We start from the raw sequence: 14,289 nt of genomic DNA on the forward strand, positions 1-14,289 counted from the left end.
CCAGTGAAACCTGCGGACACGATACATGCACAGTCATGCATTACTCATCGATTAGCCACATACCATGCATGGAGTAAACAAAAGAGAATGTGCTCAAGACAGAAACACTCACCCAAAATGGTAAGGAAATAGAATATCACTTTTGAGTTTCTGTTTTCTAATAAACCGCCACAGGTCATCCTCCACGTCGGCGGGGTGGTGTTCTAACACATATGAATTAACGATTTGTGGGTCAATGAACCCAACATCATGGATGTTCCTTATTCGCATTTCCCGCTTCTTCATTCTGCATAATAGCGTACACAACAAGATAGTTAGGACAATATATATATATATATATATATATATATATATATATATAGTGCAGGCAATGAACGAGATGGGGTAGAAATTAATAAATCACTTACAGAACGTAGCAACTGATGATAGATTTGTCGAGGTCGCGCAGATTGAACAGCTGGAACAATTCACTCAGATGAATTTGTACATAGTAATGTTTGAAGTGATGCTCATATCTAACTTCCGCATAAATATAGTCTTTGGGTTTTTTATGTTTTATGTAACCCTTGTACCAATTTAGCAGACCTTTCATTTGTCGAGGTAGATCCTCTTCCTGCGCAAGCTCGACGAGAGGGCCATTCTTCACATATGTAAATACTACGTCCTTCATTGGCGCCTCATCAAGGCCTAACAGTGCACGAAGAGTGATACCTAAGTCGGCCGCTTGTTCTCTGGCACTCGTTACAGTCAATCCATGTGCTTCCGCAGCTGCTATGATATCGGGGGCATCCGGACCGGCGGCTTGCACTATGAGCGGGGCGATCGATTGTTTACTTTGTTCCCCGAGCTGGGCAACTTCTTTCCCCCTTTCTAATTTTGTCTCGCCCTCCTCCAAGGCTTTCTTCTCCGCCAACTCTTGGTTCCTCTTGAACGCGAGTGCTTGCCTACGAAGTTCACGTAAATAGTCGTCAGGCAGATTCTTCGCGGCTTGGGACGGTGTGTTCAAAAATGACTTAGCCTTTGCTTTTGCTTGTCGGAAAATCGGCTTGGGCTCGCCCTCTCTTTTCTTCTTGCACTCCTCCTTCCATTTCTCATGCTGAGCAACCACGGCCGCTGCATTTTCCTCGACACTAAGTTCCCAAGGCCTCGGGATGAGAGGCTTCAGTGATGGCTCTGGTATCTTTGTGGTTCTAGGTACATAAGGGTCCGGGTTAATAACCCAGGACTGCTTCTGCTTCTTCGCCGGAGGTGGATTGGGGGGCGGTGTCTGATCACCCGCCGGACGAGGACTGGGGGGCGGCGTCTGCTTACCCGCCGGAGGTGAATTGGGGGGCGGCGTCGGCTGACGTGAAGGAGGTGTAGGTGAAGCACCACCACCACCACCGCCACCGCCACCGTCACCGCCACCGCCACCGCCACCGCCACCACCACCACCGTAGGGGGGTGGACTTGTTGGCGCCTCGCCTGGAAACTTGATAAATTTCTTCTGCCATAGAATGAACTGGCGCTTGACATCTCCAAGTCTTTTCACCCCTTCAGGTGTAGCAATGTCAATGTCCAGGTCCTCAAACCCGTGGACTATCTCCTCCACCGTGACACGAGCATAGCCATCTTGAATGGGGTTGTTGTGGTGGAGTGCTCCAGGTGGTAAAGCACTGCCGATGGCTACCTTCATGGACATGTTCCCGATAGGATAATACAGATGACATGCTTTCATCTCCTTTATATCGTCCACGGGGTAGCGAGGAGGCTCCGGTGCAGTAATTTCGACCACCAGAGGCTCCGGTGCAGTAATTTCGATCGTCGGTGCACCAGCCGGTGAGGCCTCCGTGGAAGCCACGCTGCTTCTTCTCCGCTGCTGGCTTCCGAGATCCATTGGATGATCTTCATGCTGCGCCCGAGCTGCATCTCTTTCGGCGACTAGTACACTCACGGTTTTCTTCATCACATCCATTTCCGTTACCAACTTCGCCACAACATCTGCATCCCGATCCATCTTTCTCTTACGGCTTCTGTAACCGTACGGGTCATCGTTACGGGGAACCCTACTTTCCACGGAATGGGCCCCATGCCTCGTACACGTCCTCCGTGTTCAGGATTCCCGAGGGCTTTTGTCAGGGCGTCGTTCTCTCTGTTGAACTTGATCCTCCCCTCTTGAGCATCCCTCATTGCCTCAATAAGCTTTTGGGTGGGTGTAATTATTTTGCCCTGATAAACACACTCCCCTGTCTCCGGGTTCAGCGATCCCCCATGCCCGTACCACCAGCTTTTGGCCCTTGGGTCCCATCCCTCCGTACCTGGACGGATTCCTCGCGCCCTCAGCTCGTTCTCCATCTTCTCCCACTTAGGCTGCCAAAAGCGATACCCTCCTGGCCCCATAATATGATTGTACTCCTTCTTGGCCGCATTCTCCTTATTTTTTTTCGATATTTCAAGGAACTGCTCCAATTTCTTTTGCTTCACAAATTCTGGCCAATCATGTTGCAGTTTCTCATATTGTCCTGTGAAATCCGGAGTCTTGCCCTGCTTGACAAAGTCATGGGCTAGATTTTGCTTGTATTTCCGGAATGCGTTGGCCATCTTAGAAAGAGCGAACTGTTTGACTAGCTTGCACCTCTCCTTGTTTTCCTGAATCTTGTTACCCGCCTCATCGTATTTGCGGTATTCCGGAGGTAGAACGAAATGTTCCATAAGCTTGTTGAAGCAATCTTTTTTTGTTCTCTTATCGACAAAAGTGAAACCAAGACGTGCCTTCTTTGGCTCATTCCACTCCTGGACGGTGATCGAGACGTTGTCTCTAACAACGGCTCCGCATTGGCTGATAAACTTGGTGGCGTTCTTGCTGGGCTCCAGCGGCCTGCCGGTTTCTTCATCGACAACCTCGATGGTGCATGTTTCGTTTGGTTTCATCGTCTTGGTTGCGCCACGCTTTGACGACGTACTCGATTTTTTCGACGATCCGGCCGAGGGCTAAAATAAGAAAGAGAGTCGCGCGCGTTAGTACACACACATTTATTCAAATCAGTTAGTTTGTATCACCAGACGCTCAATATGTATATATATATACCTCGGCGCCGGAGGTGGTTGCTACTTCCAATTGAAGATCGTCGTTTATCGACGTTTCTTCGGCATCATCTTGCTGACGGCGCCCTTCATCTTCACCCTCAAGATTCAGATAAGAAGAAATATCATCTTCTTCTTGTCCGGTCGGCACATATAGAATATCGCCTTTTATGATGCCGAACATATGTTCTTCAAGGTCCGCATCATAGTTGTCCAGAATCGGGTCAGCTCTATCGTCCGCCATATGTCGATCCACGAAAACATGAAGTAAAAACAAATTAATTGTGTATATGCCAGCATTATCACATCTCTTCTACATATAAAGAGAGAGGGCGACGAGGGAGGCGAGAGGGGGGACGCGTGTATTAGATGTGTATATGCGGACGATCGACCTCGCCTCGCATGCAGTGACCGCGTGACCGAGAGACCGGTGGCAGTGGCGAAAGGGCGGTGGCGGTGTCGGTGTCGGTGTATATGCAGGAGAGGAGGCGGAGTGGCGCGCTATGGCTCGACGCACTGCTGGGTTGGCGGCGGCTCGATTTGGGGATGAGATTGCCGGGCCAGAAAAAAAAAGATGGAGGGGAAGACGATGACGTAGGTGGGACCATACGGGGCGGAGGCACGGGACGAAGTTTTCCTTAGCGTTTTCTTTACACAATCTTTTAGTTTTTTCACAATCTTTTTTAAGTCAAATTTTAGTTTTTTTAAGTCAAATTTTAGTTTTCTTTACACAATCTTTTTTTAAGTCAAATTTTAGTGTACAATTTTAATTAACAAAATGTGAGATAATTAATAAAAACCAAAAAAACAAAAAAAAGGGGCCGGCGCCGGCCACGGCCCCTTCGTCGATCTCGCCGGCACCGGAGACGAGACGAACGACCGGGCGGCCGGGGCGCGCGACAACGACGCGGCGAGGACGACAGGCGGCAACAACGACGGCACGAGGACGACGGCGATTTAGTCGCGATTTCTTTTAAGTTACAAATTTTTAGTTACAATTTAAATTACAAATTTTAGTTACACTTTTAATTACAAAGTTTAGTTACAATTTAAGTTACAATGTTTAGTTACACTTTAATTACAAATTTCCGTTACAATTTTAGTTAAAAAAAACTAAAAAAATCCTCTCTCCTCTCTCTGCTTCTCTCTCCTCTCCTCTCTCTGTGTGTGTTAGACGACGGCGGGCGTGCGCCGCGCCGCTGCGGCCATCTGTGGCCGGCCAGGGGAAGGCGCGCGCGGCGGCGAACGGTGGCTGCAGGGGATCAGGGCGCGGCGGTGAGCGGCTGTGGCCAGGGAGGGCACGGCGGCGAACGGTGGCCTGCAGGGAGGGCGCGGCGGGGAGGGCGCGGCGGCGAAGTGGCCGGCCAGATCGAGGGAGGCGCGCAGGCGGCCGGTACGTGGAGGGCGGCGAGAGAAGGAAAGGGGGGCCGGCGAGACGAACGGCGGTGGCTCTCCTCCGGCGGCGGCGTGGCTCCTCCGGCGGTGGCGTTGTCGAGGGCGATGCGGCGTCGTCGAGGGCGACGGCGGCAGCAGGCCTTCGGGGCGCGCGAGATCGATGAGACGGCGAATTCGAAGAGTGGAAGAAGATGAAGTGGGGGCGCACGGGGCGTGAGTATTTATACTCGTCGGCCTTTAGTCGCGGTTGGGGACACCAACCGCGACTAAAGGTCTGTCCCCAACCGCGACTAAAGGCTTTTTTCGCCCGTTTTTGTGTTTCCCGCGGAAACGACCTTTAGTCGCGGTTGGGGACACCAACCGCGACTAAAGGTGCTTTTTCAGATTCATTTCAATTTAAAATCTTAAAAATACAAATATTATATCAAAAAATTTAGAAAAATAAAACTAATTCATTTCAAAATCTTAAAAATACAAATAATATATCAAAAAATTCAGAAAAATAAAACTAATTCAATTCAAAATCTTAAAAATACAAATAATATATCAAAAAAAATTAGGAAAATAAAACTAATTCAATTCAAAATATTAAAAATACAAATTATATATCAAAAAAATCAGAAAAATAAAACTAATTCATTTCAATATGTTAAAAATACAAATAATATATCAAAAAATTAAGAAAAATAAAACTAATTCAATTCAAAATGTTTAAAATACATATAATATATCAAAAAATTCATAAAAATAAAACTAAATCAATTCAAAATCTTAAAAATACAAATAATATATCAAAAAATTCAGAAAAATAAAACTAATTCAATTCAAAATTTTAAAAATACAAATTATCAAAAATTCATAAAAATAAAACTAATTCAATTCAAAAGTTCGTTGGCCCCCTCTTCCCGCCTCTTTCCGCCGACCCCCTCTTCCCTCCTCGTCTTCCCGCCATTTCTTCCCTGTCTTCCCGCCTCTTTCTTCCCGCCAATTGTTTCCCGCCAATTTCTTCCGGCCTCTTTCTTCCCGCCAATTTTTTCCCGCCAATTTCTTCCCGCCACTTTCTCCCCGCCTCTTTCTTCCCGTCTCCTGTCTTCCCGCTCCCATTTTTTCCCGCCATTTGTCACTACATATAGGTAGCCCGGCTTGGCCAGCATTATCACATCTCTACAATCTCTCATCACTCTCTCATGGCTTCCACCGCACCCACTCTAACCTACCAGCAGGTGGAGGAGCTTTGCGCCTCGAACTACCCTTGCCCTCCGGGCTACCGCGTCCCTGCCGGCTGGAGCCTAAGCGCCGGCGGCGTGCCGGTCCCTCCCGTCCCTCAGGGTACTACGCGCCGGGCGGCCATCACGAACCACTACTACCTCGACCTCACGCCGGAGCAGCGGATGAATCCCCGCTGGCATCCCGATAACCAGCATACTTGGGACGCCTTCTTCATCAATCGGCGTGAGAGGGCGCTCGCAAGGTATGAGGAGGACGGTCTGCCTCCTGGAAACTTCCACGAGACCGGCCGTCGGCTATGGTGGTACGGCCGGACTCTGTAGAGCGTCATGGACTACATCACGGCCGGCGATATCCCCCGCCTGCGCTACCCTCAGTTCGAGCCACGAGCGCCGCCCGACGACAGCGACGACAGCAGCGACGACGACGCCGGCAACTTTGAAGGCGATGACTACCAGTACAACGTCGGCGGCTATGAAGACTACGAGTATGCATATTATACGCCTAGGCAGGAGTATGACTAAATCACTCCAAATTTCATGTATGCAGGAGTATGACTTAGTCACTCCAAATTTCCTGTATGCAGGAGTATGACTTAGTCACTCCAAATTTCATGTATGCAGGAGTATGACTTAGTCACTCCAAATTTCATGTATCATCAGTGCTATCTCGAGTCAATTGAATCATTCGAAAATGGACACCAAACACATCACGGGTAATATAATTCACATGATTCATTCAACAAAGTTTGGTACAATAAATTATTACACATCATTTCTTCCCTTGTGTCCCTGCTTGCTTACGATTGTGCCGTATCCATGGAGCATCCTCATCATTTAACTTAATGCTTGGGTCGGTGTTCACTTTGAAGGGCGGAATTTCAGCAAACATATTATAATCTTCTGACATGTCTGTCTTGTCCTCCACTCCCACGATGTTTCTTTTCCCTGAAAGAACAATGTGGCGCTTTGGATCATCGCATGATGTACTGATCGTTTTCTTATCTTTCCGTTTCCTCGGTTTGCTACTCATGTCCTTCACATAGAAAACCTGAGCGACATCTTTCGCTAGGACGAATGGTTCGTCAAGGTAACCAAGATTGTTGAAATCCACCATTGTCATTCCGTATTGCTGGTCCACCTTTACCCCACCTCATGTTAGCTTGAACCATTTGCACCGGAACAAAGGGACCCTAAAGGAGGGTCCATAGTCAAGTTCCCATATCTCCTCTATGTAACCATAATATGTGACCTTTTGCCCATTCTCGGTTGCTGCATCAAAGCGGACACCACTGTTTTGGTTGGTGCTCTTTTTATCTTGGGCGATCGTGTAAAATGTATTCCCATTTATCTCGTACCCTTGGAAAGTCGTTATAGTCGAAGATGGTGTCTTGGCCAACATGTACAGCTGATCTACAACATGATCGTCACTCATTAAATGTTTTCTCAACCAACCGCCGAAAGTCTCCATGTGGGCCTTCCTAATCCAGGATTCGAGGCTTCTCGGGGTTGTCCGAGCGTAAAATATTCTTGTGTTTCTCAAAGTACGGAGCCACCAAGCTGGAATTGGTCGAACCGTGTGGTGTGCTTCATCGAGAATGGCCATCCATACATATCGTTGATTTCCTTCCGATCGTGCCTTTTCCACTTAGTCTCCCCTCGTGCCGCGATTGAGGAAGACCAATCGGCTTAAGGTCAGGAACAAAGTCAACACAAAACTCAATTACCTCCTCATTTCCATAGCCCTTGGCGATGCTTCCTTCGGCCTAGCATGGTTACGAACATATTTCTTTAATATTCCCATGAACCTCTCGAAGGGGAACATATTGTGTAGAAATACGGGACCGAGAATGGAAATCTCATCGACTAGGTGAACCAGGAGGTGCGTCATAATATTGAAGAAGGATGGCGGGAACACCAACTCGAAAGCGACAAGACATTGGATCACATCGTTACGTAACCGTGGTAGAACTTCTGGATTGATTACCTTCGAGAGATTGCATTGAGGAATGCACATAGCTTCACAATGGCTACTCGAACATTTTCCGGCAGAGCCCCTCAAAGCAATCGGAAGTAATTGCATCATAATCACGTGGCGGTCGTGAGACTTCAGGTTTTGGAACTTTTTCTCCGCCATGTTTATTATTCCCTTTATATTGGACGAGAATCCTGACGGGACCTTCATACTGCTCGGGCATTCAAAAAAGATGACCTTCTCTTCTTTGGTCGTAGCGTAGCTGGCACGACCTTGAAACCGTTCCGGATGCCGGTCATCGGGTCTTTCAAACTTTGCTGGTCTGCCGTGCTTCCTTTGTATCATTTGACTTCCCATACACGCCCAAGAAGCTTAGGATGTTCACGCAAATATTCTTCGTAACGTGCATCACGTCGATTGCAGAGCGGACTTCTAGGACTTTCCAATATTCTAGCTCCCGAATATAGATTTCTTCTTCCACATGGCTACGTGCCCGTCGGCTCCCTTCGGAACTGATTGTCCGCCGGGACCCTTTACAAAGATGACTTTCAAATCCTTGACCATATCAAATACCTCAGCACCGGTGTGTTCCGCAGGCTTCGGCCGGTGATCTGCCTTGCCGTTGTAATGCTTGCCTTTCTTTCTTCTTGGATGACCTTTCGGAAGAAATCGACGATGCCCAAGGTACACGTTCTTCTTACAATTTGGCAAATGTACACTTTCGGTCTCATGTAAGCGGTGCGTGCATGCATTGTATCCCTTATTTGGATCCCCGAAAGGTTACTAAGAGCAGGCCAATCGTTGATGGTTACGAAAAGCAACGCTCGTAGGTCAAATTCCTCTTCTTTGTGCTCATCCCACACACGGACACCAGGTCTGCCCCACAGCTGTAAAAGTTCGTCAACTAATGGCCTTAGGTACACATCGATGTCGTTGCCGGGTTGCTTCGGACCTTGGATGAGCACTGGCATCATAATGAACTTCCGCTTCATGCACAACCAAGGAGGAAGGTTGTAGATGCATAGAGTCACGGGCCAGGTACTATGGCTGGAGCTCTGCTCGCCAAAAGGATTCATGCCATCCGTACTTAGACCAAATCTTATGTTCCTTGCGTCAGCTGCAAAATCTTTGAACTCTCTGTCGATCTTTCTCCATTGCGTTCCATCTGCGGGGTGTCTCAACTCCCCGTCCGACTTACGGTCCTCTTTGTGCCATCGCAATAACTTGGCATGCTCTTTGTTCCTGAACAGACGTTTCAACCGTGGTATTATAGGAGCATACCACATCACCTTGGCGGGAACCCTCTTCCTGGGTTTCTGGCCCTCAACATCGTCACCAGGGTCATCGCCTACGATCTTATAACGCAATGCGGTGCATACCGGCATTCATTCAAATTCTCGTATTCACCGCGGTAGAGGATGCGATCGTTGATGCATGCATGTATCTTCGTAACCTCTAAACCTAGAGGGAGACAACCTTCTTTGCTTCGTACGTAGTGGCGGGCAACTCGTTATTCTTTGGAAACATATTCTTCAACATTTTCAGCAAGTTTTCAAATGCCGAGTCAGCTACACCTGCCTGTGCCTTCCATTTCAGCAAATCCAGTGTGCAGCCTAGTTTTTTCAGACCATCATCGCATCCGGGGTACAGCGCCTTCCTGTGATCCTCTAACATGCGATCCAAATTCTCCCTCTCTTTTTCAGTTTCGCAGCGTCTCCGTGCATCAGCAATGGTCCGACCAAGATCATCAACGGGGTCATCACGTGCCTCTTCTTCACCTTCCCCTTCACCTTCCCCTTCACCTTCAGCATCCTCCATGAAAGTATCACCGAAATGAGCAAGATAGCTTTCATCGATGAAATCATCCCCTTCTTCATCTTCTTCCATTATAACCCCTCTTTCTCCATGCTTGGTCCAACAATTATAGCTTGGCATGAAACCGTGCCGAAGCAGGTGCATGTGAACATCTCTTGAGGAAGAGTAACCCTTCTGATTCTTACAGTTAACACATGGACAGATAACAAAACCCCCGCTTGTTCGCATTAGCCACTACGAGGAAATCTTTCAAACCCGTCTTGAACTCGCCGGAGAGTCGGTTACCGTACATCCATTGTCGATTCATCTGCATTATTATAATATAAAATATATAATTAACCATCATGCATTTGTTAAACTAACTAGCTACAAACAATATAAATTAAACAATGAACTACACACACATGCATATTTTATCAACGACACATCAAAGGTTCAAGTTGCTAACCGCGATCGAGGAGGAAAAAATAAATGAGAAAGCTCAAGTGTGGCTCCAACACTTCATATCATGTTTATTTCATGCTCTTGGGGCATTTCATCAAACACCTTATGTGCATAAGAGGAACCAAAAGCAAACCTAACACCCACTTGTGAAGTTTGTGAAGAGAATGGCTCCAAATGGCTAAGTGTTGGCTGCTGGATGGGTATATATAGGGGGGGGGCTTTAGTCCCGGTTGGCCTGGCTAACCGCGACTAAAGGCCCTCGGGCACCTTTAGTCGCGGTTGGCCTGGCCAACCGCGACTAAAGCCCCCCACGTGCACCGGCTGGCCACCGAGCGCCCTGGGCCCAGGCCTTTGGTCGCGGTTCGCCTCCCGAACCGCGACTAAAGGTCCCATTAGTCGCGGTTCCTACAGCTTCGCGACTTATGGGGCTCACCGGAAGCCTGTTTTTCTACCAGTGTCATTCTCTTTTCCCACACTTTCTCTCACATATTTTTCCCACATGGAGTGGTCCCCTCTATTAAAATGCATGCATTCGGACGCTGTTTGAGGGACGCGGGTGGAAAGGGTCTCTTTTTTGTACAGATATTTTGTCTCTTTTTGTTTGGCGTGGTCCCTAACGTCCCCCAAATCATTTATGTCGGACGTTTTTTGAGGAACGCGACTGGAGATGCTCTAAAATTCGTGATAATTTTAAATATTAGGAAAAAAATATGAATCCTCCTAGAAACAAAAGATGATTAGATATTGTATTCGTATAAATATGGTTGGGTTCAAAATGATTCCCATGATATCCTTGGCAAAAAAGATAACTTTATGACGAATATACTGTCAATAATACTTGTATATGAGGCTTGTTCGATTTTGTCCTTTTTACCCATGATACAATGATACTAATTTTCTCGCGAAATATTTTTGTACAAGTACAATATTTGGTCATCTTTGGTTCCCAAAATGATTCAATTTTTTTTAAATTACCACGATTTTTCGCAGATGTACGGGATGCTTGTCTCCCATGAGTATTGATGATGTATTTTCCAAGCATCTCCACACTATACATACGACTGTTGACCGTACGTCTACAGTCTTATGAGACATGTCATTACTTGCCCTTCTTGTTGGGTCAGTATCGTCATATCACACTGAGTACAACATGCATGGCAAGTCATTTCAACCCCGTACGAAATATTAAGGTTTTCTCTTAGGTGTGACTATTTCTCACTTGACCGAGAACTAACTTCGTACGTGCTCAGTTAGATGATATCATAATGAGTTGCATTTTATAACTAGCACGAATCACGATGCAAATTAAATGGTATAGGACTTGACTGAGCACGAAGTTAGTTCTCAAAATTTCGGAACCGAAAATTCTGTTACCACCTAAAAAATACTTATACTGGTCGAAAACAAACAACAAACAAACAACAAATAACAACCAAGCCTTTCAGTCTCATACAAGTTGGGGTAGGCTAGAGTTGAAACCCATAAGATCTCGAAGCCAAGTCATGGTTCCGGAACGTGGATAGCTAACTTCCACGCACCCCTGTCCATGGGTAAATCTTTGTCGATATTCCAAACCTTCAGGTCTCTCTTAACGGACTCCTCTCATGTCAAGTTTGGTCTTCCACGACCCCTCTTAACATTCTCAGCACGCTTTAGCCTTCCGCTATGCACTGGCGGTTCTGGAGGCCTCCGTTGGATATGTCCAAACCATCTGAGACGATGTTGGACTAGCTTCTCTTCAATCGGCGCTACCCCAACTCTCTCCCGTATATCGTCATTCCGTACCCGATCCTTTCTTGTGTGGCCACATATCCATCTCAACATGCGCATCTCTGCTACACTTAACTATTGGATATGTCGTCTCTTCGTTGGCCAACACTCCGCGCCATACAACATCGCAGGTCGGATAGTTGTCCTATAAAACCTGCCTTTTAGCTTTTGTGGCACTCTCTTGTCACAGAGTACGCCAGAAGCTTGGCACCAATTCATCCAACCAGCCTTGATTCGGTGGCCCACTGAAAGTATAGAGATGGTAAACCTAGAGGGGGGTGAATAGGTTTCTACAGATTTTAATTATCTCTTTGCAATATTAGGCTTTGCGGAATATAAAGGTGAGCCTAATGCAAACTAGGTGAAGAAACCTAGATGAGGATACAACTAACTCGAGCACGAAGGCTCTCTCAGATAGTTAAATCACAAGTAAGGAGTTCGGTTAGAGATAACCGATAGCACGCGGAGACGAGGATGTATTCCCGTGTTCCCTTCCTTTGCAAGAAGGTACGTCACGTTTGGAGGGGTGGAGGTCCCACGAAGGATTCCCCACGCCACGAAGGCTCACCCTATTCTCCGGAGCCTATCCCAGGAAGGAGTAGCTCACTCACTTGTGGTAGACTTTGAGGTAGCCTCCAAACCTTCACAATCTTTCCCGGAGCAAATCCACAGCCCGGATGCTTCCGGACTCCTCTTGCCCACCTAGGGTTTCCAAGGAACCCTAGAAAGCAAGCTTCTCGATGAATACAAGGGGGGATGAGATTTGGCTTGGTAGAACAGTAGATCGGGTCCTCCTCTAGTGATTCCCCGGAGGGATTTGAGTTTGGGTGGAGGAGGAGGGAGATCGGAGGCTTTTGGTGTTTCTAGTAATGGAGTAAGAGAGAGAGAGCTCAAGAACAGCTTGTAGTGTAGTGCCTAAGTGTTCTGAGGTAGGAGAAGGCCTATTTATAGTGTTCTTCGAAATATGGCCGTTGGTCACTTGCCACCTCAGCTTTTCTCTCGTCAAACCCGGTCAACCGGACCCCTGACCGGACAGTCCGGTCTGGAGGCCGGTCAGACCGGACCAGTGACCGGACCAGCCAGTTGTGACCGGATGCTGGGCCAGATCCTCTTTTTCTTCGTCCAGGAGCTCCTCCGGTTGGCGCCCGGTTGGCGCCCGGTCAACCGGACCATACGCCGGAATTGCCGGTCTGGAGGCCGGCTGACCGGGCGGCAAACCAGATTCTTCAGGCGTTGGTTTGGAGCCCGGTTGGCGCCCGGTTGGTGCCCGGTCGACCGGACCGCACGCCGGACCAGCCGGTCTGGAGCCCGGTCCAACCGGGTGACAGACCGGATTTCTTCTGTAGACCCCTTTTCGATTGTTGTTGAAGTGGGGGGTCTCATTTAGCCTTCTTGTTCCTTTGATACACCATTTATGCCTCTTTGCCTAATACCTGAGATAATCCTTATAAACGTATTAGGTCAAATACTCTAGCACGGTGTCATTGTTACCAAAATAATGGATAAGGGTAAAATACCCTTACAATCTCCCCCTTTTTGGTATACGATGACAAACCGAGCTAGAGTCACATATAGATATTATGATAAGCTCTAAACCTTGATTCCATATAAGATATTACGACAGCTCCCCCATAATGTGTGCACTTGGAGAATTTGCGTTTGAATGCAAAGTGCACCATATGTGTAATATGAGAAGCTCCCCCAATATCTTTAGGAAACAAGCATGGTATGGACAAGTATATCAAGATATATAAGCATAAAACATGATTATCCTACTAGAGTGAATAAGCACACACATAGTCGTCCATACACGTCCATACACAAATTATTCAAAGTAGCAAATGATTCTCGAGAAATCGAAACAAATAAGCACAAGCCATATAAGATCCAAATAAAGCAACTCCCATGGCTTGTGACAATCAAGGAACCCCGTGGTCCTAGACTCTACTCTCTTCTCCCCCTTTGGCATCGGGACACCAAAAAGGCGAAGAAAAGAGGAGAGATGCTATCGCACCCATCAATAGAACTCATGCCCGACGGAGTAGGAGCTCTCGCCATCATCGCGCGCAGCCGCACCACCGGCATCCTCCTCATCATCATCAGCAGGAGGGGAGGGAGCACGAGTAGTCCGAGGAGGAGGGCCACCATGAGCATACATGGAGAAGTCGAAGTTCTGGAGAATCTCATCGGTAATGGGAGGCATCTCCCAAGCTGGTGCAACCACAGACTCCATCTCAGGGCCAGAAGGAGGAACAGGAGCATTCCGTGCAGCCAAAAACTCACTCTGTCTCCTCCGTGTCTCCTGGTTCAAGGCAAGACTCTGATGTGCGACATCATTGGTGTTCTTGCACATCTGCCACATGCTGGAGAAGAAGCGAGCGGCACCACGCTGAGGGCGCCGAGTGTAACTGGAGCCTGCTGCAGGATCATGCTGTTCCTTGGAACGGCGCTCAGTGGTGGGCATCATGGAGGGGACTTCCAGGCGACCATCCTGAGTAGGGAATCTGAATGGTTCCATGATGACCTTTTCATCAAGAATGTTTAGAGGAGCAGGAACAATGTAGTTGATGAGCCTCTGAACGTACTGAGCATAGTTTGGAG

Source organism: Lolium perenne, chromosome 2 (genome assembly GCF_019359855.2).
Source record: "Lolium perenne isolate Kyuss_39 chromosome 2, Kyuss_2.0, whole genome shotgun sequence".
Lineage (NCBI taxonomy): Eukaryota > Viridiplantae > Streptophyta > Magnoliopsida > Poales > Poaceae > Lolium > Lolium perenne.